The sequence below is a fragment of the Solenopsis invicta genome, chromosome 2, assembly GCF_016802725.1.
Source record: "Solenopsis invicta isolate M01_SB chromosome 2, UNIL_Sinv_3.0, whole genome shotgun sequence".
In the NCBI taxonomy this organism is placed as follows: Eukaryota; Metazoa; Arthropoda; class Insecta; order Hymenoptera; family Formicidae; genus Solenopsis; species Solenopsis invicta.
Window position 1 is genome coordinate 20,941,254 of NC_052665.1, and position 25,295 is coordinate 20,966,548.

Below are 25,295 nucleotides of genomic sequence, written 5' to 3' on the forward strand. Positions count from 1 at the left end.
TCGCGCCCGTTCCCGCACCGCCAACCGTCCGTGCGCGAAGTACGGTCGTTACAGTGAAGCTCTTTGGATTTTACAATGCTCGGGCTACTTTCAAGCATTTGATGGAAATAGTTCTTTGTCCAATTCCCAACAAAAATTGTTTGGTATATTTAGACGATGTGATCATATTTGGAAAAAAATTTTGAGGAAATTTAAGAGAAGTTCTCCTTTTTTTAGAAAAAGCAAATTTGAAATTAAATCCAAAGAAGTGTTCTTTATTTAGTAAAAAAGTAAAGTATTTAAGTCATGTTTCTGAAATTGAAATTTCTTCAGATCCTGAGAAAATTGAGTGTATTAGGTGTTGGCCATTTCCTTGAAATAAAAATCAAATTCGCAGTTTTTTAGGCTTTTGTTCTTATTAGGAAATTTGTAAAAGGATTTTGCTTATTGCGAAGCCCTTATTTGTTCTCACAGAAAATTTAACAAAGTTTGTCTGGAATGAAAAGTGTTAGCAGGCGTTTGAAAAGTTGAAACAAAATTTAATATTTTCTCCAATTTTGTCTTTTCTAAGAGTGGATGGGGTATTCATTCTTGATACGGACGCTTCTAATCATGGTTTAGGGGCGGTACTTTCTCAATTCCAACATTGGAAGCAAGAAGTTTTAGCTTATTACAGTCGAGTTTTTAATAAAACTGAGAGAAATTATTGTGTTATTTGGAGAGAACTTCTGGCCGTTGTTCATTCATTTAAAACTTTTTACCATTATTTGTAGAAACGTAAATTCCTAATTAAGGCAAATCATGTTTCTATGCGTTGGTTAATGTCCTTCAAGGATTTGGAGGGACAATTAACGCGTTTGCTAGAACGGCTGCAGGAATATGATTTTGAAATTTAACATCGCGCAAGAAAGTTACATAGTAACGCTGATGCATTATCCAGGCGACCTTGTGTTGAAAATTCTTACGTTTATTGTAAAAAAGATAGAATTTAGAAAAGACGTTAATAGAGAGAAATTTGTTGGTAGAATAGTCTTCGGGGAAATCGGATCATTTGATTGGAGGAAAGCTCAATTAGAAGATCTGTCAATCGTAGACTTATTTTGAGGAAAGGAGGTTAGGAGACGTCCATTTAGTTAAGAGTTGGGGGATACAACTGCTAAGAGTTATTGGCTTTTGTGGGATTTTCCTGAGATTAAGGAGGGAATTTAATGTAGAAGATGGAAATCTTCAAATTTGCGTTTTGTGGTTTTTCAAACAATAGTGCCACGAGTTTCGGTTAATCGGATTTTGGAGAAAGCTCCTGATTCCCTTTTTGGGGAAGCGGATCCCCTTTGTTAATACCAAATGCCCAGGGGGGCATGTAGAGCTGTAAGAGCGGGCCGGAAGGTTTTCAAAATCCCGCCTCACAAAGGAGAGGAGAACGTGCGAGCCGGAAAATATTAGGAAGGGAAATATCTCGTCACGATCCCTCGTGTGTCAGGAGCCGGAAGTACCGACGGAAAGGAGGGTAACTGGAATTAACTGCGCACCAGGAGTACAATGGCAGAACCGACTTTATTCACTGGTCGTGTACAGAAAAACGTGGCGGCCATGCCGCACTTAACGAGAGCTTCGACGAGTCTATCACTCAAAGTGATTCAGGGGGGCATTTTGGTATTAACAAAATTTTAGGAAAAATTTGGAACGTTTTTACTGGTTGTCCTGCAAGCAAGATGTCGAGTGTTCGAGATCACGGGAATTCAAGCGCATCACGCTTATAACGCGTAGCCGCGCTCTTCCCGCTTGCGCGGCGGACCATTGCTTGCAAGCGGGAAAACTATGCTGTTGCCAAGTAGGAAATTCCATTTTCGGCAAACAATAACAGCAAGCCTTCTCGAGAGATCTACGGAAATCAGTAACCGTCGCATATTTACTGAATTCCTGCCGGGATCTTTCAAGGGGGATCGTTCCTTATATAAGGCACAAATATCGCGCGCGCTTCGCAGTCGTTTGCGAGGTAATCTAGCACTCTTAAAATCGATACGTACACGTATTTGAAATAACAGTCCGGCTTACATCTCTTGGACTCAGATTTGGAAAACGATCAAGATATTGTAAATTCGCGCAAGTAAACAAGTTAAGTGTAGTAAATAAAAAAAAAGGCTTTTTCTTTAATTGTTCGAAGCTTTTATTTCGGGCATTTGCCCTTGTCGCCTTCCGCCGCTCTTTCTTATCACCGCCTCTCGCTCTCTTTACAACTCCTCTTGCGCACATTTGTTGGTCCTTCGAGCTGGATCCTTTCGTTGCCGGTGCCGGTGTTTGAGTGAGTGCAGTGTCGGTGACGTGGTACGAGAATCCTGCAAGCAGTACCTTACCCATCGGTAAGTAACAGTAAAAAATGAGTCCGGTGGAGGATCTCATGCAGGCACAGCACGACTTGTTTGGGCTGCTTTCGCGATCGTACGAAAATATGAAGAAGGCAGGAGAAACGAATATAACGCTCGGGCTATGGAAGCCCACCTCCAGATGTTGAAGGGTTATTGAAGTAAATTTGTGACACATCATGAGCAGTTGCTCATGGAGTACGGAGACGATCTTGAAGAGCACAAGTATGTGACGGAGGACTTGATGCTCAAGGCCGATATTTCTTACCATATACAAAAGGGCAAGTATCTGAACAACAAACGTGCGATAATTGGTCCGTGCAATTTGGCAGTCGCCGCGCCCGCTGTTACCGTCGCAGCAGCTGCTCCCGCCGTCGCGGTAGCGGCTCCCCTTGCTATGAAGTTATCTCGCATCTCCATACTTTAGTTTTTTGGACGGTATGAAGACTGGCCAGCCTTTTGCGACCTCTTTATTTCTCTGGTAGTCCGCAACCCGTCCGCCACGTCGGTGGAGAAGCTGCGCTACGACTTGTTGAAGACGAGCCTGAAAGGGGAAAGCAGAACAAGTGACTCGACAACTGCCGACAACGGAAGCTAACTTTGAACGTATCTGGCGTGCCTTGGTTGATCATTATGAGAACAGGAGACTCCTGGTGCGGTCCGACATCTCCAGGCTGTTGTCACTGACCAAGATGAAAAATGAATCTGTTGCCGAGTTGCGCAAAATCTATCATTGCGTGCAGACCACCTTAGACTCATTGGAAGGGATCGGCTGACCCTTAGCGCGGAGTGACGATCTTTGCGTGCAGTTAATCACTGAACTTCTCGACACGGTATCGCGACGCAAGTGGGAGACACAGCTCAGCCGGACAACGGAACCACCGTCTCTCGATGAGTTGCTCGTTTTCGTTAGTCAACGGATGCGTACACTTGAGTAGCTTGCACCCGCGAAAAACGAAGCTAGCACGTCCAAGGCTAGCTCGAGTTCTGCCCGATCAAAGGCCGCGTTGCAAGTCCGTAAGCAGGAAAGTCAGCGAGGCCGCTGCTTCCTCTGCAATAGTGAACATTACGTGCGACAATGCAAGAAGTATCTCGGGAAGTCGGTGGCGGAGCGCAGGCAATACGTGGAGGCGAATAACTTGTGCGTGAACTGCTTTGGAAGGCATAAGTTAGCAGAATGCCCGTCGCAAAAAACGAGTTTATCGTGCAGTGAGCGTCACTACTTGACATTGCATGACGCCTTCTCGCCGTCGCGGCAGTCACGGTGCGCGCCACGATGCTAAGACCGACGGTGGCTGTCGCAACGCTGATGATGACCGCGCGCGTCCGCGTAACCGACCGGCACGGCGTTGATTACTCCGCGCGGGCTCTGATCAATCCTGGGGCTAAGTCATCGCTGGTGACGGAGTCGCTGGCACAGCGACTTTGGTTGCCCTGCTCACATACTTCCGTGACGGTGTTCGGAGTCGGTGGTGTCTAGACGGGTGTTGCACGCGTTGACTTGCGCGTCTCGCCTCGCCAAGAGAGCTCTCCGATTGTCGTGTCGGCGCTGATCTTTTCTCGCATGCCGCTCTACGAGAGCGATAAGCGGGCAAACGTTTCCGGTTGTCCTTATCTCGCAGGCCTAACTTTCGCTGACCCGGAGTTTCTGAAGGCGGACCCAGTGGACATCCTCTTGAGTGCAAACGTGTATGCCGCCATCCTCCGGACCGGGCTGCGGAGGGGCGGACCTGGTTAGCCTGCGGCACAGCAGACATCACTGGGATGGCTTCTTGTGGGGCCCGTCGGCGCGGCGGAGACTCTTTCGCGTGCTTTGGCCTTGCATTGCCGTGTTGAGGACGACCTCATTTTTTTGGTGAGAGGATTTTGGCAGCAAGAGGAACTGTCTGTGGGACCGGCGCCTCTCACTCCGTTTGACCAGGAGTGTGAGAACCTCTTCCGTCGTTCGCACCGCCGACAGGACGACGGCCGCTACGTCGTTTGCCTCCCGGTGGTCAACCCGCTGCCTGACTTAACTGCCACAAGGCGCGCTGCCTTGCGTGATCTTACAGGGACGGAGAAGTGGTTCACTCGAGATGACCAACTGCGCGAGCTGTACCTCAACTTCATGCGGACGTACGAGAAACTCGGACATATGGTTCACTCGGACGCCGCAACGGGAACCCGAGTGAGCTATTTACCTCATCATGGTGTACTGCGTGAGGCCAACTCGACCACTAAACTGCGCGTGGTGTTCAATGGTTCTACAACGGTTTTCTCTGGAAAGTCACTGAATCGGAGCCTCTTGGTATGCCCGAATCTGTTAACTTCACTCGCTGACGTCTTGCTACGCTGGCGATTGCATCGCTACGTCCTGGCCACGGACGTAAAGAAGATGTATCGCCAGATTCTGGTCCATCCTGAAAACCGGGACCTCTAGCGCATCCTTTGGCGGTATAGCACCCGGGATGAAGTGGCTGAGTTCCGCCTGAACACCGTGACATACGGTTTAGCGTGTGCGCCGTTCCTGGCCATGCGCACTCTTCGCCAGCTGGCCGACCATGAAGCGGACAACTATCCGCTAGCTGCTCGTGCTCTACGCCAAAAAACGTCTACATGTATGACGTCTTGACAGGCGCCTCAAGCCTGGAGGAGGCGCTTGAGCTACGACGACAGCTGACCGACATGTGCATGGCGGGCGGCTTCCTCTTGCTCAAGTGGTCAGCTAACGAGACGCAAGTCTTGCAGGACATTCCGGCGGAACACCGCTTGTAGCAGGCGCTGCGAGACTGGGGACTGCACAAGACGCACGGAACCTTGGGCTTGCAGTAGCATCCCGCCACTGACGAATTTTCATTCGCCATTCCGGCGATCTCTCTGACCAAAGTGACGAAGTGGTCGGTGCTGTCCTTCACAGTCCGACTGTTTGATCCTTTAGGTTGGTTGGCGCCGGCTGTGTAAGCCAAGATTGCCTTCCAGTCGACTTGGCTGGTGAGTCTTGGCTGGGACGACCCTCTCGACAAGGCGGAGCTCCCACTTCTACAAAGTATGCAAGTTCCGCGACGACTGGATGCCGGTTTGTTGAGCGGCAACGCGGAGCTCCATGGCTTTGCCGACGCCTTGAAACGCGCTCATGCCCCTGTCATCTATTTTCGGACTAGCTCCGGGGCGTCCTGGAGGACTTGCCTTGTTGCGGCCAGGACTAAGGTCGCACCCATAAAACCCGTGACGCTGCCTAAGTTGGAGTTGTGCGCCGCTACTCTGCTGGCTAGACTGGCGTCACACGTTTGCGCTACGCTCGGTCTCGACCGGACGGCGATGCACCTGTGGTCGGACTCAACGGTCGCTCTGGGCTGGATACGCGGCCACCCGACTCTGTAGAAGACCTTTGTGGCAAACTGCGTTGCTGAGATTCAGACCAAAGTCTCTGACGCTCAGTGGCATCATGTGCCTGGCCCGGAGAACCCAGCGGACTACGCGTCCCGCGGACTTGCGCCGGGAGAGCTGGTGCATCACTCGCTCTGGTAGCGAGGTCCACGTTGGCTCCGGGCGGAGTCGACGTCATGGCCTGATGCTGACCGAAGGACTCCCAGTGACGGCTGGCCGGAGGAGAGAGTTCACGCGCTAGCAGCTGAGACCACGCCCGCCGGCGTGGAAGAGCCTGCTGAGCTATTGCGCTTCTTGAGCTTCAGTCGCCTGCTGAGAGTGACATTGTAGTGCCGACGTTGGCTTCTTCTCAGACCGACTGCGGCGCCCGCGGCCTTGGAGGACGGCCGGGGTCGACGTGGACACGAGCTATTGACGGACAAGCTGGAGGAGGCGAGGTTGGCTTGGATTCGACAAGTCCAGGCTGACCATTACTAGATAGAGTTGGACGTCGTGCAGCGGGGTCAACCTCTGCCGGCGTCCAGCTCTCTTGCATAATTTACTCCCTTTTTAGATTACCAAGGTCTGCTGCGCGTGGAGGGTTGTCTCAAACACGCGCTTCTCGCTTATGACGAGCAACATTCGGCGCTGCTGCCTGGAGACTCATCTTGCCAGGCTGGTGGTGGAGGACTGCCACCAACGCACGTTGCACGGCAGAGTCCAGATAACCCTGGGGATGGTTTGTCAACGATACTGGATCCCCCGTGGACGAGCGGTGGTGAAGACGTGGCTGCGCCGTTGTGTGGTTTGCGTGCGATGGCGGGCGGCTATCCCCCAGCAGCAAATGGGCAGTCTTCCGCGGAAACGGGTAATCGCGGGGAGACCCTTCCTTGACACCGGCGTTGACTACGCCGGCCCAATTCAGCTACGAACGACCAAGGGACTAGGCTAACGGGCCTACGAAGGGTTCATCGCAGTCTTCGTCTGCCTGTCTACCCGTGCCGTGCACCTAGAAGCGGTGTCCGACTACACTGCCAACGCTTTTTTGGCGGCCTTGCGTCGGTTCGTGTCGCGCCGTGGTCTCTGTCGCACACTCCGTAGCGATTGCGGAACAAACTTCGTCGGCGCCGACGCGCAATTGCGGAGTTTCTTCGCCCCTGGTAGCTCTGAATTGCGTTGGATCGTCAGACAGCTTGCAAGCGATTGTATTCAGTGGCAGTTTAATCTTCCATCGGTGCCTCATTTTGGCGGAATTTGGAAGGCCGCCGTAAAGTCCTTGAAGCACCACTTGCGGCAAGTGTTGGGTGACGCGACCCTAACGTTTGAGGAAATGAGCATCCTCCTCGCCCAGGTGGAAGCCTGTCTCAATTCGTGACCGCTCCAGGCGTTGTTCGACGATCCTGATGACATTGCCGCCCTCACGCCGGGTCATTCCTTGGTGGAATCTCCGCTGACGGCCGAGCCTGAGCCTTTGTTGCTAGAGTTGCCTGCTAACCACCTGACTCGCTGGCAGATTTTGCAGCAAATGCGGGACCATTTCTGGGAACGATGGTCCTGCGAGTATTTTCACTCCCTCATTTATAGACTGAAGTAGCGGAGGGAGGCCGCAGATTTTCGCGTGGGACGTCTGTGCCTCATCAGAAATGAGAGCATTCCCCCGTCACGTTGGCCACTCGCACGTATCGTACGAGTACACATGGGGGAAGACGGGCAGATCCACGTCGTCACTGTCTGGACGGCGGCATCAGAATTTACGCGACCAGTTGTCAAACTTATATTGTTGCCGGTCAGCGAGAGCAAGACAAACAAGGGGTCGCTTGACTAGCGCCGGGAGCGGTCTCCTTATCACGTTTAATTTTCTGCATCTCGCTCGTACCCCCTTCCGTCGTTTGTCAAATTAACGCTCACCGTTTGCTAAAATTTATTCGCTCGGGACTATATCGCCTATTGAGCTGCCAAGCGAGCGAACGTTGCGCGCTCGGGATCGCTCAGCTGACGCGCTTGAGTAGGCAAAGTTTACGGCCACGCGAGAGAGCCGAATTTAAGGGTGAGCAATGCAAAGGGGTCCGGGGGGATCTCAGCCTGAGCCGATCGCCCTGGCTCGGGCGAGACGGGCGGGATGTTCGAAATCACGGGAATTCAAGCGCATCACGCTTATAATGCGTGGCCGCGCTCTTCTCACTCGCGCGGCGGACCGTTGCTTGCGAGCGAGAAAACTGTGCTGTTGCCAAGTAGCAAATTCCATTTTTGGTAAACAATAACAGCGAGCCTTTTCAAGAGATCTACGGAAATCAGTAACCGTCGCATATTTACTGAATTCCTGCCGGGATCTTTCGAAGGGGATCGTTGCTTATATAAGGCACAAACATCGCGCGCGCTCCGCAGTTGTTTGCAAGGTAATCTAGCGCTCTTAGAATCAATACGTACACGGACTGTTATTTGAAATCGGCTTACGTCTCTTGGACTCAGATTTGGAGAACAATCAAGATATTGTAAATTCGCGCAGTTAAACGAGTTAAGCATAGTGAATAGAAAAAAGGGCTTTTTCTTCAAATGTTCGAAGCTTTTATTTCGGGCATTTGCACTTGTCGCCTCACGCCGCTTCTTCTTATCACCGCCTCTCGCTCTCTTTACAACTCCTCTTGCGCACATCGAGCATTGGTGTAAAAGTTGTAAAATTTGTCTTGCTAAGAAAGGTCTTTCAGATAAAAAAAAGTCTGTCTTTCAGATTTATAATGCAGGGGCACGTTTTGAAAAAATTTAATTGGAGATATTAGGTCCAATACCAATTTCTTCTTCTGGAAATAGATATTTGTTAGTGGTTATAGATATAGATTGTTTTACTAAATGGGTGGAGACTTTTCCGTTAAAAAATATTAGGGCTAAGACCGTTGCAGAAGTTTTTGTAAATTAAGTGGTAGCTAGATTTGGTGTTCCACTAGAATTGCATACAGACTAAGGAAGGAATTTCGAATCACGAATGTTCTTGGAACTGACTCAATGTTGGGAATCAGAAAGACAAGAACTACTCAACTTTATCCACAATCGAATGGAACGCCAACATCAAACAATGTTGAATTATTTAGCGAAACTTGTTTCTGAAAATTAAAGAAATTGGGATCGTTGGCTTCCTTTAGGTTTATTAGCGTATAGATCTTTTAAACATGAAACCACCGGTTTTACTCCTTCAGAATTATGTTTAGGTCGAGAATTGAGACTACCTCTAGATCTTCTTCAAGGTTGTCTTCCGGATTTTCAAGAAACATCTTCAGTTACGAATTATTACAATAACCTTAAAAAAAATTAATTTATCTTTTAATTTAACGAAAGAACGTACAGAGATAAAATCTCAGAGAATTAAAGTGTGATACAATCGGAAAGTTAAGCAATTAAATTTTGAAGTTAGACAAAAAATCTGGTTGTTTAATCTTCGAAGGAAACTGGGAAAAGCTTCTAAACTTCAAAGTAATTCTTATCAAATTGTTAGAAAATTAATGTTGTTTATTGCATTCAAAAATCTAGTAGGCATAAAAATAAGATAGTTCATTTAGATAGGTTAGCTTTTTTTTGAAAAATAATCGCTTTAAGGAATTTTTGTGCCGACAATCAAGAGCCCGTGGGAAGCAAAAGTAAAGTTCTGAAAAGAATAGAGGGTCGTCACTTTATTTGAGATTATTTGAGACGACGCTCGGTAACCTGAGGCAGGAGGCCAGGTTAGAGCAGAAGATCGTCGAGTAAATTGTAATTGTAAAAGTGAACGACGCTTAGTGACTTGTAGCAGAAGCTTAGGATAGAGCAGAAAGTCGTTAAATAGATTGTAACTACAGAAGTAGACGACGCTTGGTAACTTGTGGCAGAAGCTTAGGGTAAAGCAAAAATTTGTTATCTTAATCTAGATCACAGAAAACGACGCTCGGTAACTCGTGGTCCGGAGTAGAGCAGAAGGTCGTCGTATTAGAATCTTGTGCGCAAAAGTTTTGTTTTAGATAAAAGAAAGTAAAAAAATTGACTTTAAAAAATTTTTCTTTTGCAAGGTTTAATTATTTTGAGTGAAATATTTGTCGGATATTGTTTTTTTTTTTTTTTAGTTATAAGTCTTATTTGAGACGACGATTTTTGTGTGAAGGATTGTTGTAATTTTACTTATTTTAAGAAGACCACCTTGCCCAGGTTGTTGATTTGAAGTTTTCCCGTGGGCCATAGGGCAAATGCCGAGGCGGAGATTTGGGGTGCCTTACAGGCGTTGAGTCTTCGAGTGTTTATTCCCCCCCCCCCCACTTTGTCTGAAGAAATAAGAAAGAAGTGGTCAAGACTCAAGACTAAAAGTGAGATCGAGCCATTTACAAACAAAATTACGCAGCTCAAAAGTTCCTATACAGCAACTTGGGAAGAGCAAGGGGTCATAAAAGCCTTACGGGAACTCTTTGGGTTGTCGGGACAACTTGAAAAAGGGGGGCAGTGTTACGACCGTGTATATTTGAATATTGCGTGAATGTTGTTGGGCTTCGAATAATTAAAAAAAGAACTGTTGTTTGTTACCGACGGTTGTTGTTGTGTTCCGACTTTCGGTTTGACAGCTTGTCAAATTAGTAAAGTCATTCTTAAAATAAAAGTCTGCTCTTTATTTGCGAACGCGCTTGTTATAGTAGTGCGCAAGTGCGATAGTACGACACAACCTCTTCGATCATAACAATATGAAAGCCGCGTTTGATTCTATGGACAGAGGGGTGTTGGAGAGAGCAACGAGGGAGAGGAAAATTAGCGAGGGTTTAGTATAGAGGTGTAAGAAGGTGCTGAGGGAGACTAGGAGCAGAGTGAGGATAAGAGGAGAAGTAAGCGAGGTGTTTTGGACGGAGAGGGGGGTTACACAAGGGTGTCCGCTAAGTCCAGGGCTATTTATTAAGTGTTGAATTTAATTCCTACCGTTTTTTTATCTATAAAATCGATTTATTTTGAAAAGAAATATACTGAATTCCTTAATCAAATAATTTTCTTCATTTTTTACTACTTTTTCCCATCTTTCCAGCAACAAGGCAATCCTACGACGGTAAAAGGCAGTATCTTTCGAGGCAATCCATTCATTCACCCATTTTTGGATTTTGTTGTAACTAGAAAAGCAGGGATGGGAAGTAACGAACTCGTTACTTGTAACGAAGTTACAGTTAGTGTTAGAAACAAGCGAATAAATATTATAACTATTTTTTTCGGAAACGGAACGCAGGAAAAGATGAGAATTAATCACAATATAAAAATTTTATTGTAATATTTAATAATAATAATGAATAAGAAAAGGACAGAACAATCTTTAACTTTCTTCGCATAACGTTTACAATAAATTAAAAAGAAGGAAAGAAAGATAGACACATGGAATGCAAAGTAAAAACAAAAATAATAAAAGACACAAAAAAACAACGAATGAGAAACAGAGAGACAGAGACAATAAATAAAAGATGAAATGAGAGATAGAGATTTCGTTAAATGAAAGGAAACTATCTGAATGATTTAAAAACAATTTAAATAATAGTTGAAAATGTCTGTAAGATATTATTAATCTTCAGACGAACTCTTTAAACGATAAATGTTAGTAAGATTTTAAAACTCTTCTAACGAACAATTGTATACTTTAATGTGTCTGTAAGATCGTTATCTTCAGACGAACATATGAGATGAAGAAAATGTCTGTCGGACTTATGTGGTCCTCAGACGAACGACTGACCTGACTCAAGAATCGTATCAAGAGCTTCTTCGTAGTACTACGAGAATTTCCCTTCCTATTTGAGAATAGCGTGCACGCAAGAAAGAATCTCACTATGAAAGAAACGAAAAGGATCGTATTTGATCCGCCGGCCATGAGAATCATCGATCGAAAGAGAGATTGTAAATAATCAACGTTGCTAAGTGAGGGTTGCTAGGCGAGTTATCCACACCGTCGTCGGAGTGAACTAAGCGTCTCCTTAATCATTCACACATTGCTGAGCGTTTTAGCGCTCTTTTTGAACAGTTAGAGTTACCTTTTTTTGGTAACTGTAACTTAACTTCGTTCCTTTTTTCCAACTGTAACTATAAACTTAACTTAGTTACATTATTTGTGTAACTAATAACTAAATTAATAGTTATTTTTATAGTTACTTTACATATTTCAAACTTATTTGCCAATTTAGATAGCATTTGCAAACATCACCCGAGTGGCGTCGTGTATCATTTTATCTTTATTTAACAATCGGTAAACAACAAGGATAAAATGATATATATGAGGGTACTTAATGATGTTTTCGAACACACTTTAATGTGATTTGTTAGACCTAAAAGAATACACTAATAGCAGTGAGCGCTCACTCAACTACTGAGTTTGCTGAACGCAGCCACTGTTGCTCGATGCAGTGACAATTTTACGTTCTATGCTTCTTATGTGATCCGAGAGAAGTGTGATGAGAGATAATGTGATCCAAGAGAAAGTTCTGTCTAGAAAGGTACACGTGACAGTGAACGGTTATATGTATTACGAGTTATATGTATACATTTGGCAGCCCCGTACTAGTAGTCACAGTTTACAAGTTATTTACATGTAGATACACGATTGTATGTACGTGTAGGGCCCGGATATTCAAGTACAATTCCGGGATGCTCGCGGAGAATCACTGCGTGTTGTGTGATCGTCTAGCTGGTCTATCGTGTACATGTGATAATCAGCCAGCAGAGAATTGGACGATCACACAACACGCAGTGATTCTCCGCGAGCATCCCGGAATCGTACTTGAATATCCGGGCCCTACACGTACATACAATCGTGTATCTACGTGTAAATAACTTATAACCTGTAACTACTGTAGTGATTCCTGTAGTGTCACTAGTGTTACGTTATTGAGAAGATCATTCTGTTCGAAGTACTTTTGCTTTATTTATATAAGAATCAAGGTAAGTTAATATATATTTTTTTAACTAAATTAATTTAAAGTTAATAACATTAATTTTTAATTACATTAATAGTGACATAAACCAAAAATTAAACTAGTTAAACATTGTATTACAATTAAATTAATTTAATTTCAATTAAAAGTTAATTTATAAAGCATTAATATTAAATTATATATAAAATTTCATTATTTTTTAAAGTCAAAATATTTAAAAAATAACAAGGCAATTATGGATCATTAAATAAATTTATCATTTTATAAATTAAGTTTATATAAAATAACAAAAAATATTTTTTATTTGGAAATGATCGAATTTTTTGAATATTGCTTTACTTTTACATAAATAAATTTTTAACTAAAAAAAAATAAATTCAACTTTATGTTTTAAAAATAATTAGCTAATGTTAAAAATTACCTAAATTAAAAATTATTAATTTTGTTGTTTTATTTCTAATTTTTTAATTAGTTACTACTTCTGATAATGGACGAAATAATGGCCGAGAATACATTAGAACTGAGGCTGCAAACAGACCCACAGTCTTCAAAAGAGACTAAAGAGAAAATATTATGGCCAGCATATGCAGAGGCATTCGAGGTGCAGGAAGAATTGGGAAATGAGAAAAATTTAGCACTTTTGTGTAAAATTTGTATTGAAAAAAAAATTATACATGCTAGCAGAACTTCAACAGCAAACTTAAGAAAACATTTAACTGTAGTTTAAGTTAATTTTATTATTATCTTATTTTTGTTTTTTGCGTAAAAATAAGATTATTTTTGCGTATATTATCACATAAACTCTGTCTAAAGTTAGAATACTAGATAGTGTTATGGAAAAGGGGGCTTTTGAATAGAGTCCGAAATACGAGGTGTGTTCAAAAAGTATCGCGAATTTTGAATTTTCGCGGGTTACGTATATTCGAATTTCGATCTTTTTGTGGCGTTATGTTGGTACTCATGTCTCTCACTTATGCCGACAAGCTCGGCCATTTTGAATGTTCACTTAATTGTTGACAGCTGCTTTGCTTGCACGTGTTTTGGATCGTCTTCGATTTTTACCTATTCAAAAAAATGGATCAAAGAACCTGTATCAAATTTTGTGTGAAAAACGAAATTAAGTGCGCGGATGCATTCCGAATGTTGACTGTGGCATACGGAGAAGCTACCTTGGACCGAAGCAATGTTTATCGGTGGTACAAAATGTTCTCAGAAGGCCGAGAAGATGTGAACGACGAAGAGCGTGCCGGACGCCCGAGCACTTCAACAACAGACGAAAAAATTAATGAAGTGGAGAAAATGGTATTGGCCAATCGTCGAATCACCGTTAGAGAAGTTGCTGAGGACCTAAACATATCGATTGGCTCGTGCCATTCGATTTTTATCAATGATTTGGGCATGAGACGGGTCGCCGCGAAATTCGTACCAAACGCCCCTGCTCACACATCGTTGCTTGTGCGCGACTTTTTGGCCAAAAACAACACACTAATGATGCCGCAGCCACCGTATTCCCCAGATCTGGCCCCCTGTGACTTTTTCTTGTTCCCTAAACTGAAGAGGCCCATGAAAGGACGACGTTACGCTACGCTTGACGAGATAAAGACGGCATCGAAGGAGGAGCTGAACAAGATAAAAAAAAATGATTTTTTGAAGTGCTTCGAAGATTGGAAAAACCGTTGGCACAAGTGTATAATATCTCATGGGGATTACTTTGAAGGGGACAAAATAGATATTCATGAATAAATAAATAATTTTTGAAAAAACACAAAATTCGCGATACTTTTTGAACACACCTCGTATATCACGAAACACATCAATTTTCAATTTTAGACACTTGAATTAATAAAAAATACCTCATATTTGCTTTGTTACATAAGTATATTTTGTAATAGGAATTATAATGACGTAATTTCTTTTAAGTATAATGTTTTGCTTTAAAACGCTATAGGGAAGTTAATAATTTATAAGTTCCTTATTTTTACATAGAAAATATATACTGTAAGTTATATATAGTAATAATAAACTGATACTATACATATATAGTAATAGTTATATATAGTAATAATAAACTGATAATATTTTTAATAAAACTGATATTTAAATAAATATTTACGTTTTAAAATAGATATAAAATTAAATTAAATGGTACTAAAAAGAGATTACACTTTTTTTCAATTTTTTTAAAATTAAAATTTTATATTTTTATGGAATTTACACAATTAAATAAAACATTCAACCTTAAGTCATATATAAAAAAATAGTAGGTATAAAAAGTGACTGCTTAAAAAAAATTAAATTTTTTTTTTAAGCAGTTTTTAAAATTTATACAATTTTTTATTATATATTTCTAATTCCATATGTATATATATGTGCGTGCGTGCGTGCGTGCGTGCGTGCGTGCGTGCGTGCGTGTTTAATTAATAGGCAAAACGTCAACATATAAAAAAAAAATAGATGAGACAAAAGTTAATTTGAAACGTCCATATAAAGATGAAAATGCCAATATTCCAAATAAGTGTCATGTATTGGAAAGGGGCTCTGGGAGCTCAATGATTACTCAAAATAAATTTGATAAAGCTATATTACAGTTTATTATCGAAGACATTCAACCCCTTTCCACTATTGATAGTCCAGCATTCATTAATTTGCTAAGAATTGGAGTTCCTTCACATATGCGTATAATGTGCAGGAAAACATTAAAAAAAAACTTTGTAAAACATATCTTAAAATGAAGAGTACCCTAGAAAAAAAATTAACAGAAATAGAAATAGTTGTGACAACGGCAGATTTATGGAGCAAGGCGAAAAAGTGTGTATAATTAGTGTATATAATTTATTATATTAATTTATATTGTAATTATGTTATTTTGTTAAATAATTAAAATAAAAATTTATAGAAGTTACTTAGGAATAACAATTCATTGGATTAATCCCGATACTCTTTCTCGACAATCAGCTGCATTAGCTTGTCGAAGGCTGAAAGGACGACATACATATGACATATTAGCTGATGCAATTTACTCGATTTTTTTGGAGTACCATATTCAAAACAAAATATGTTGCACGACAACGGACAACGGATTGAATTTTGTCAAAGCCTTTCAGTAAGCTTTTAAATATATTTTTTGTTTACCTAAAAAAATTGTTACCATTTAAAAAAATGTATTAATATAAAAGGTAAGAAGGAATCGGAATACTATTTTGTTTTTTGACAATAACTTAACAAAACACTAATGACCAATAATCATCCTACAATGTCTGAATAGACAATAACGAAGTAATTTTAACAAACTTTTAGAATTCAAGGTGAATTATACGAAATATCATGATATTCCATCACCTCGTATATTTCACGACTGCCGTCCTTTCTCTACTTTTATATATATTTAAAATTTTTTATATGTAATTAATACTTTTTATGTATTTATATTATATTAATACAGTATACATGTATTAATATAATATAAATACACAAAAAAATTTGATTAACATTAATATGAAATCTCTTTGACAAAAAAAGATATAAACATGTCTAGACTGTTTCTTTTTAAACTATTATAACTTCGTGAAAAGAAATCATACAACAATCTTGTTAAAATCATTTTAAAGTAAAAACTCCTACTTTAAAGCATGAAAAAGAGTATAATTACTATAAATAAAATATAATTAATTAACATATAATTATTAATATGTAATTAACAGATAAAATGTTTTAATATAATTTATAAATGCAAACTTTAATTCGTTTTAAATATTTTAAGAAAAGTGAAGATGATGAGGACTTTGAGGAAGTGTTTCATAGTTAAGTGATCTTTTAAATGTGGACGATGTAGAAAATGTATATGCAGAAAATTTATTGACACTTCCACCACATCATAGATGTGTCAGTCGTACTTTGAACCTTGTCGCGGTGAAAGATTTTGAGAAAGCTTTAGACAGCGATGCTGTATACAAGAAAAAACATAGAGTGACATTTACCAAATTAGTAAAATTGTGGAATAAACAAAACCAATCTACACAAACAGCAGATAAAATAAACAAAATTTGTGGTGTATACTAAAAAACTCCCGTTATTACCAGGTAAAAAGCTTGCTTATTATGAAAAGTAAAAAGTATGAAACTTATTCGGTTTTAGGACTTGATATGCTTTTTTATTATGTCAAAAGGAAAAAACATTAGATCTTTTTTCATTAGCTGTCAAACTGAATAAGTTTTATTTTGATTTTCTTTTTCTTTTTTCTCGATATTAATCACATTTATTGATGTTTTTATTTCTCAATGCGTTGTTATTAATCACTCAATAGAAATATATTTTGCTTCGAAATAATAAAAGCAATTAGAGAAGATAATATTATATAGATATAATGGCCACTTGTATTATTTTCATTAATAGGACGAGTTCTAGTGATTACTTAATGAAATTATTTGTTTAGTAGACTGTAGTTATGTAATGATGTTAATATTTCAATACATAATTAACATTTGTTATAAGGCATTTTTACTTTTAAGCAGTTTAAAACTTTCAATATTTAATTACGTATACTTTTTTTTCAAACTCGAGCGTTATCACAAATTATGAAACTCAAGTATTTGTTATGTTATTTAATTTTTCATTTAGCTTTATATATTGCAAATTACGCAATTTTAAATAATAGCGTAGCATTTTGTTAATACAATCATATGTATAAGCATGGTAGATAGTAATATGGCTATCATCGAGATTGTCATATTGAAATAATTATTCAATAAATCGATTGTTACAGCTACAGAGCTACGTTCAGAAACACTAGAAATATCATTTTATCCTTGTTGTTTAATGTTATACAAGAATAAAATAACTAATATTTGTGAATGCAAGAAAATTCTAATTCAGGAAAATAAAAAATATATAATTTTGTAACAAAAAACTATTTTTTTAAACCAATTTTTAAACTTATTTTCAAGGTGGCTCATATTACTTCTTCTTTTCTTTTTCGACATGCGGTGTTGCTATATTTTTATTAAATCATATTTAATGTAATAAATATTACATAACTTTGAGTTTAGAATCTATTAAACAACGCTTTAATGAATGTAATCATTAAGATTCAATATAAAATAATGATTAACAAATTATATTATTTGTCATTGCTTAAAATGTACATGTGGGGATAATACCTTCTCTTCTATCTCTTAATTGTTTGTTGATTAAATGATTTTATCTTATTTTCTAATTTTTATTTTGCTAGCTGGAACTCTACCTTAGATTGCTTAACTCAACTAATAAAGTTATTAAAAAATAATTCTGAAAAAGTCAATCAATGTTTTGATCATTGCGATTTGCAAAGATTAACAGAAGATGAAATTAAATTCATAGAAGAGTACTGTCACAGATATATTAAATAATAATATGTAAATTTAGTGGAATATATATTTCTTTATTTTTTTCCTTAACTTAGATTATGGATCCTTTGGCACGGGCCATAGACATATTACAGAAAAAATCGGAAATGTATATGGGATACTTATTACCCGTCTTGCAAACATTACAAGTAAGATTAGAAAAATTTGATAAAAGTGGATTTATACATTGTCACTCACTAATCACAGCTATACAAGAAGATTTAAATAAAAGGTAACTTAAGAGGATGCTAAAGTACCACGAATTACCGACATTTACAGTGCATTAAATATCTTTGGATTGGCTTTACAGAATCACAAAAACTTTTTTTAGAATTGAAATACGCGTAAAAAGAAAGGGTGCTCAGGTCAATTTTATAAGAAAATCGAACAAAAATTTAATAAATCATTAAAAATTCACTCGTATAGCCGTCACCTGAGGTTAACTTTATCTTAATACAGAAATTGTGTAGCTCGTGCGTACAAAATGATAGTAGAGCACCCTTCAGAAAACATGCACGAATAACACTGACCTTGCAAAATTACGATTGAACGCCTAACAAAAAGGATACGCTAATGTGCTTTTACAACGCGCATATTTCGCTCAGCGAAGCTGAACTGTCATAAACAGAGCAATATGGAGCCCAACAGTAGTTGATAAGACTTTTCGCAGATGGCGAAATAATCAAAAAACAAAGACAGATCTATGCAATGGACAAAGAGCAATAGCCTGGTCTTGCTCGAAAAATAATCTACAGTGATCTGTAGGACCGACGTCGAGGAAGTTCTTCTGTTACTTTAGCATCCTCTTAATACATAAATTAATTTTATTAACAATTATTTTCAAAAAAAAATTTTTTATTTCTGTTTCGAGTTCAAATAATCATGCGATGTTTCAAGTTATAATAATCATGTATAGTCGAGTCAAATTAATTATAAGTTACTGTACTTTGTTTTTTTTTCTTATGTTTGTTTTTTCATTTCAATTTACTTTACTAATCAAATTCAAAATTATGAAAATTGTGCAAATCATCATATTATGGTATTCCTAAGAACATCCGTTCTACGCGCTGTATCTTGTCGAGAATCTTCTGTCTCGTTGGTTATGCGAAAGTAAGAATAAGAGAAACTTCGACGATAGAGATAATAATATTTTGTGTGCGAAACAAATAAGTTTTTGTTCTGGTCGTCCGTACACGCAAGGAAAGGTCGGCCCAAGCAAACAACAAGTTTACAGGTCCGGTCCGGTGGCCGTTTTAAATCGTCAATGACGATACAGTAATTAGTCCATCCGAGCCAATGAGACATTTTCCCGCCGAATTTGCTTCTCCCGATTTTTCTTCGCTTAAACCAGAGCAGGGAGGTTCGCTCTCTCTGCGAGAGATCCGCAGATTCAGATTCGAGAAGCGACGCGAGAGAGTCACACAGTATCCGAAATCGAGCGAGAAAGAAATCGGGAAGTGTCGGGAGTCACAAGGCGCGCGAACTTGCGTTTGCAGTCGACGCGCGCGTATTGAAATAAGATTGTGCGGGCGTTCTTATAAATCAACGAGACAGAAACACTGAAATTAATTAGTGATTAAAGACGATTAACATTAAACCGTTAATTGCAGTAAGTGATCGCCTTCTTTTCCTCTCCCGCCTCCCATTTCACTCATTATACAGACGTTACGTTACCGTCGTAGCTCGCATTCTCGCGTCGGATTCGCTCTCGTCATCGCGCGCTCAAGGCTGTATCTAGTCCGAACGCTGCGAAAACTAATCGCTCACACAGTTCTCGCTCGCGCTCTATTCGAAGTGAATTTCGGCATTTCAACGCACGCATCACGCATCACTAAACAATTTCACTATATTTTAAATTTTAGATTTTCCACATTATTCGAAAAGAAGGAATTGATCGTCGCAAGTTGCCTACACTCAAAATTCAAATTAAACTGGTTACATGGAGAGAGAAAAAAAGTGGCTAAAGGTTATTTAGAAGACTTGCTAGGAGTTAATAGTTCTGATGACAGTTCCCCAGATGTTAATGAAGATAATGACGACTTTTTTGATTTCAACGAATAAGTTAAGGAAGAATTTGAATTTTTATAAGAGGAATTATACCGTTTCCTTAAATCAAACGCTTTTCGTGTAAATATGTTGAACGATTATCCCAGAATAAAAAAATTTTTTATTTAATATAACACGGCACTGCCCAGTAGTGCATCGGTTGAACAAATGTTCAGCGTTAATGGTTCTGTAGTAACACCACAGAGAAGAAAACTTAATGATAATACAATGGAATACCAAACTCTTTTAAAAATAAACAAAAATTTTTATTAAAGGTTCAGAATTGTTTTCCTGCGTACTGTATTTTCCGTATTTTTTAATAAAATTGTGTAATGGGTAAACATAAACTAATCTTTTTTTTTTATATAGGAAGTTACTAAGAATGCCTTTGAGTCTAAATTCTATACTTAGTCTTAAAGTTAGTTTATAATAGCCGTTAAGAAATTGACCAATCATAGTCGATTATTCTTTTATAAATCAACTATGATTGACCAATTTTTTACAATTACGGCTAAACCAACCTTTATCCTTGAAAAATTTAGAACATAATTTACATAGCTTTCATGTGTACATATAAGTAATTAATATTTAATATATGTAAACAGGTCACATGCATCTTATGCGTCGTCAATAAAGACTTAAGCCTTTAGCTTTAAGAAATTGGCCAAACACAATCGATTATTCTTCTATAAATCAATTATTATTGGTCAATTTCTTAAGGTTAAAGACTTAAGTCTCTATTGTAGACGACGCTTTACACAATTAAAGATAGAAAAGACTTTACGTGGATGCTCTTCAGTAAAAGTCTCGTATTTAAATTATCAATATTTTATAATATTACAAAGAAAAAAAACAGAAAAGTAACTGAAAAGTAACTTTAAGTTACTTTTTTAATAACTGTAACTGTAACGAGTTATTTTTTAAAGTCAGTAACTTGTGACGGTAACAAGTTATTTTTTAGAAGACAGAAACTGTAACTGTAACTAGTTATTTTTACAAAGTAACTTTCCCAAGCCTGTAGAAAAGTGTGTGTCCGTAAGTGCGTGTTGCATTGATTGGAAGAAATGGTAATCCGATGGTGGCAAGTCTGGAGAGTACGCTGGGTGCGACAGAATTTTCCATTCAAACTTGCGCAGTATCTGCTTCACGCTTTTTGCGACATGCGGTCGAGCGTTTTCATGCAACAAAATGACTTTGCATCGATTGATAACTACGTATGATCTTTTTTGCATCAATACGTCACTGAATCGGTATAATTGCTGTTGGTAGTGATAAGCTGTAACAGTTACATTTAGACCCAAAATTTTGTAACAGCACACTTTTCTGGTCCCACTAAATACACAGCAAGGTTTTATGCCCGTGAATATTCCTTTTTGGCGTTGAAGCGAATGGTTGGCCGGGGTCCACTCATGATTTTTCCGCTTGGGAAAATCAAAATAAATCCACTTTTCATTGTTAGTCACAATGTGCCACAAGAAACTTTCTTTGTCTGGCAAGCAAAGAAGTCGCAATAGTCAAACGATTCAAAATGGCATTTTCTGACAACTCATGTGGTAGCCATTTCCCTTCCTTATAAATCTTTTCTATGACATGCAAGCGTTTTGAGACGGCCATTGGAGTAACATTTAACTGTTTCGACAACTCTAAAAGCGTTTGGGCTGGAATCTTATAAAGCAATTTTTGCAGCTCAATATCTTCAAATTTTTTTGGCTATCCTGTCGTTGTTTTTGTCTCTTACATCAAAATCAACGTTTCAAAAGCGTTCAAATTAAATTCTACATGTTTTTTTCCAATGGAGTTTCATCAATATACACTTTGGATATTAAACGCTTCAGCTGCGGTTTTTTTGCAGGTCAAAGTAGTAAAGAAGCACATGTCGGAAAAACAGCTTATCGCAATTCATTTTTAATCAATTGAAAAATGTCTTTGGCGTCGAGAAATTTAATCTATAAGAATTGAATCACTTTCAGCGATGCCTAAACTGCAAAAGACATATGACTTCATTGTCGAAACTCACCAGCGTTGGAGCCAGCACCTTCTAGTAGCGAGCGGCAGGAATTAAGTTTAACACCTAATAATTTAGTGACGACCGATTTGGAAGAGGAAATGAGAAATGGAATATGGGGAGGAATAAAGTTGGGGTGGGGGAGAAGTTCTATACGTCAACATATGCTAACGATATTGTGCTATTGGCTGAGGATAAGGAGGGAATGAGGACGATGATGGCAAGGTTCGAGAGGTATATGAGAGGAAAGAGGTTAGTGGTAAATGAGGAAAAATAAAAAATAATGAGGTTTGGAACGAAGAAGGGAGAAGGAAGAAGGTAAGATGAAAATGGGAGGAAAGAGAGGTAGAAGAAGATAGGAAATATAAGTATTTGGGATATATATTTCAAAGAAACAAGGGTCAGGGAAAACAAGTAAGGGACAGGGTAAAAAGGGGAATAGCAGCGATAGGATAAGTGTGGGGTATAGGGAAGAGAAAATTTAGGAGAGATTGGGGGAAGCGTTTATGGATGTTTGATGCTATGATATGGACGGTGATGGTATATGGGGTGGAAGTGTGGGGATGGAAAAAAAGGAAGCAAGTTAAAAGAGGTCAAGAAAAGTACTTAAGATGGTTGTTGAGGGTAAGTTGGAAAACGCCGAGGTACATGATCAGGGAAGAGTTGCAACGGGAGAAATTGAGGACGAGGGCGGGCAGAAGGGCATGGGGATTTAAAAAGAGGTTGACAAAAGGGAGGGGAAGTAAGTTACCAAGGAGATGCTGGAAGGAAATGAGGAGGAAAATAAAGAAAGGGGCAAAGCTTTTGGAGTGGGAGAAAGAGAGAAAAGAATTTTTTGAGGAAAGGAGTAGAGGGATGATAGAGTGGAGTAGAGAAGAGAGGAGGGGAGATTTGACTTTAGGGAAGTAAAGGAGGACAGAGAAGAGCAGAGGAAGGAGAGATAGGATAGAATTGTTGAATCAAGGTATAACAGATAGTATAGGAAAGTGAAGAAAGAACGGATTCCGGAATATTTGAAGAAGGCATGGGCAGTGAGTAGCAAGAATAGCTAAATATAGAATGGGAGAGGAAGTGAGAAAGTGGATGTATTGGAGAAAAGAGGTAGATAGACTGTGTAAGATGTATGGAAAAGGAATGGAGACGTGGAAACATGTGTTGGAGAAATGTGGCAATTGGGGAGCAAAGGGGACATGGGAGAAGTGGGTAGAGAAGGTATTAGGCGAGGAATGGGTGTTAAAATTAGAGAGTTTTAGGGAAGGGAGTGAATTAAAGGCAAGGGTATCAGAGGGGTGGAGAGAGAGGGGGGGAGCGAGCGAGCGAGAGAGAGAGAGAGAGAGAGAGAGAGAGCTACCTCGGGAGGGAAGATGAGTATGTAAATATATATATTTGATTAAGAAGAAAGAAGACACAGGCACGAGTCTTGCGACAAAACGGAGGTCCTGTATGTGTTTGTGTATTAAGCGAGCATAAGGATAAGAGATAGGTTATGATAGATTTAAAAATAGCGTATAATATTAGAGTTAAATACAGAGTAGGAAAGATTTGTAACTTGAAAATAAATAAATAAAGCAATTACTACTACCACCACCACCAATAATAATAATAATAATAATAATAATAATAATAGTAATAGTAATAGTAGTAGTAGTAGTAGTAGTAGTAGTAGTAGCAGTAGTAGTAGCAGTAGTAGTAGTAGTAGTAGTAGTAATAGTAATAATAGTAATAATAGTAATAATAATAATAATAATAATAATAATAGTAGTAGTAAAAACAGACTACAAAAAAAGCAAAAAAATAAAAAAAAAAGAAAAGAATAATTATAAGGTAAAGTAACGATGATAATAGTAATAATAATAATAAGAAAAATAAAAATAGAATATAAACAAAACAAAAATAAGATAAACTTATTGAAGTTGTATAAACTCTGTGTAACATAGAAAATATATAAAGGAAATGAGAGGGAAGAAAAAAGGAAGTTTTTACAAATAAGTTAAAGTTGTTCTAAATGAGCTTTGCATGACTTGCGGTAAATTATTTTAAGCGCAAATCAGGGGCGAAGGTCCAGCACTGCGCTCACAGTGTCTTAAATAATCAAAGAGTAAACGTTTAACGTACTAATCAAAGTGGCCTCTCTGACAACAAAAGAGGGAGGTGTTCCACCAGGTACACGCAACTGTAAGGAAAGAGTTTTTGTATGTGGAGGTTCTGCAATATGTCATGTCTCTATTACTGCAATATTTTTTCTGACCGTTCTAAGGATAGCAACAAATTGGTGGGAAGTGGATATACAGGGTGAGTCATTTTAATCTATAGACCCGAATATCTTCCAAATAACAGTATCTACAAAAAAATGGTTTAGATAAAAGTTGACCAGGACAGAGGGGGTCATTCAATTGTACCATTGGTTTTGACTTTGAGGTCAATTTTGAAGGTTATTTCAAGGTCACGATGGTTTTTTTAAATGGGACACCCTATTTTTGACTGCGGATTTCGAAAGAGCGGAAAATTTTACATCAAACTTGTCTCATGAAAAAATTGTTTTTGCGACCTTGGAAAGGTAAAAAATGAAGGTGAAATGCCTGAAAAACGATCTGGTGTACTTTTTCTGAAATGACGTGGTTTTCTGGGTAACACAAATGTGCATAATGCTTAACCAAAGTCAATGAATTGTAAAAGTGTTAATCATTTTGACTAGCTTGACCTTGAGGTCAATTTTCAAGGTTGTTTGAGGCTCATAACGCATTTTTTGATTAGTAAACCCTATTTTTGACCGCAGAATCTGTTTCTTGACAATGGGCTCTTAAACAATGGCACTTTTTACATGAGCATAGGAATTTTTTAGTTTTTCGACCTGACCTTTTGAAGGTCATATCAAGGTCATATCAAGGTCAAAAGCACTTTCATCTTACTTTTAGCGTTACCCGGAAACAATGGACGTGGACGTAGTAAGTTCTGTTTCCTTTAGGGTGCTTGATTATCGTGAGTCTCCTTGCCTCTCACGTCAGGATGCTTGATTATCGTGAGTCCCCTTGCCTCTCACGTCGGGGTGCTTGATTATCGTGAGTCCCCTTGCCTCTCACGTTGGGGTGCTTGATTATCGTGAGTCCCCTTGCCTCTCACGTCGGGGTGCATGATTATCGTGAGTCCTCTCGCCTCTCACTGACACTGTAATTTAAATGAATTACCCACGGAGTAATTGTTCAAAATTACCTCCGTTGACTTCGAGGCATAACTGCAATCTGTTTTGAAAACTATCCACAGTTCTAAG

The 25,295-nt window shown here is 39.3% G+C and overlaps 1 protein-coding gene and 1 long non-coding RNA gene across 2 annotated transcripts in view; one reads left to right on the forward strand and one right to left on the reverse strand.

Moving 5' to 3' along the window:
* The window catches only part of LOC113004950, a 418,572-nt gene that overhangs the window by 362,889 nt on the left and 30,388 nt on the right, over positions 1–25,295 (reverse strand). The window lies entirely within an intron of this gene.
* Positions 13,140–15,297, forward strand: LOC120360068. Its single transcript, XR_005576721.1, has 2 exons — positions 13,140–13,313; positions 15,184–15,297. It is a non-coding gene; the product is annotated as an uncharacterized LOC120360068 (long non-coding RNA).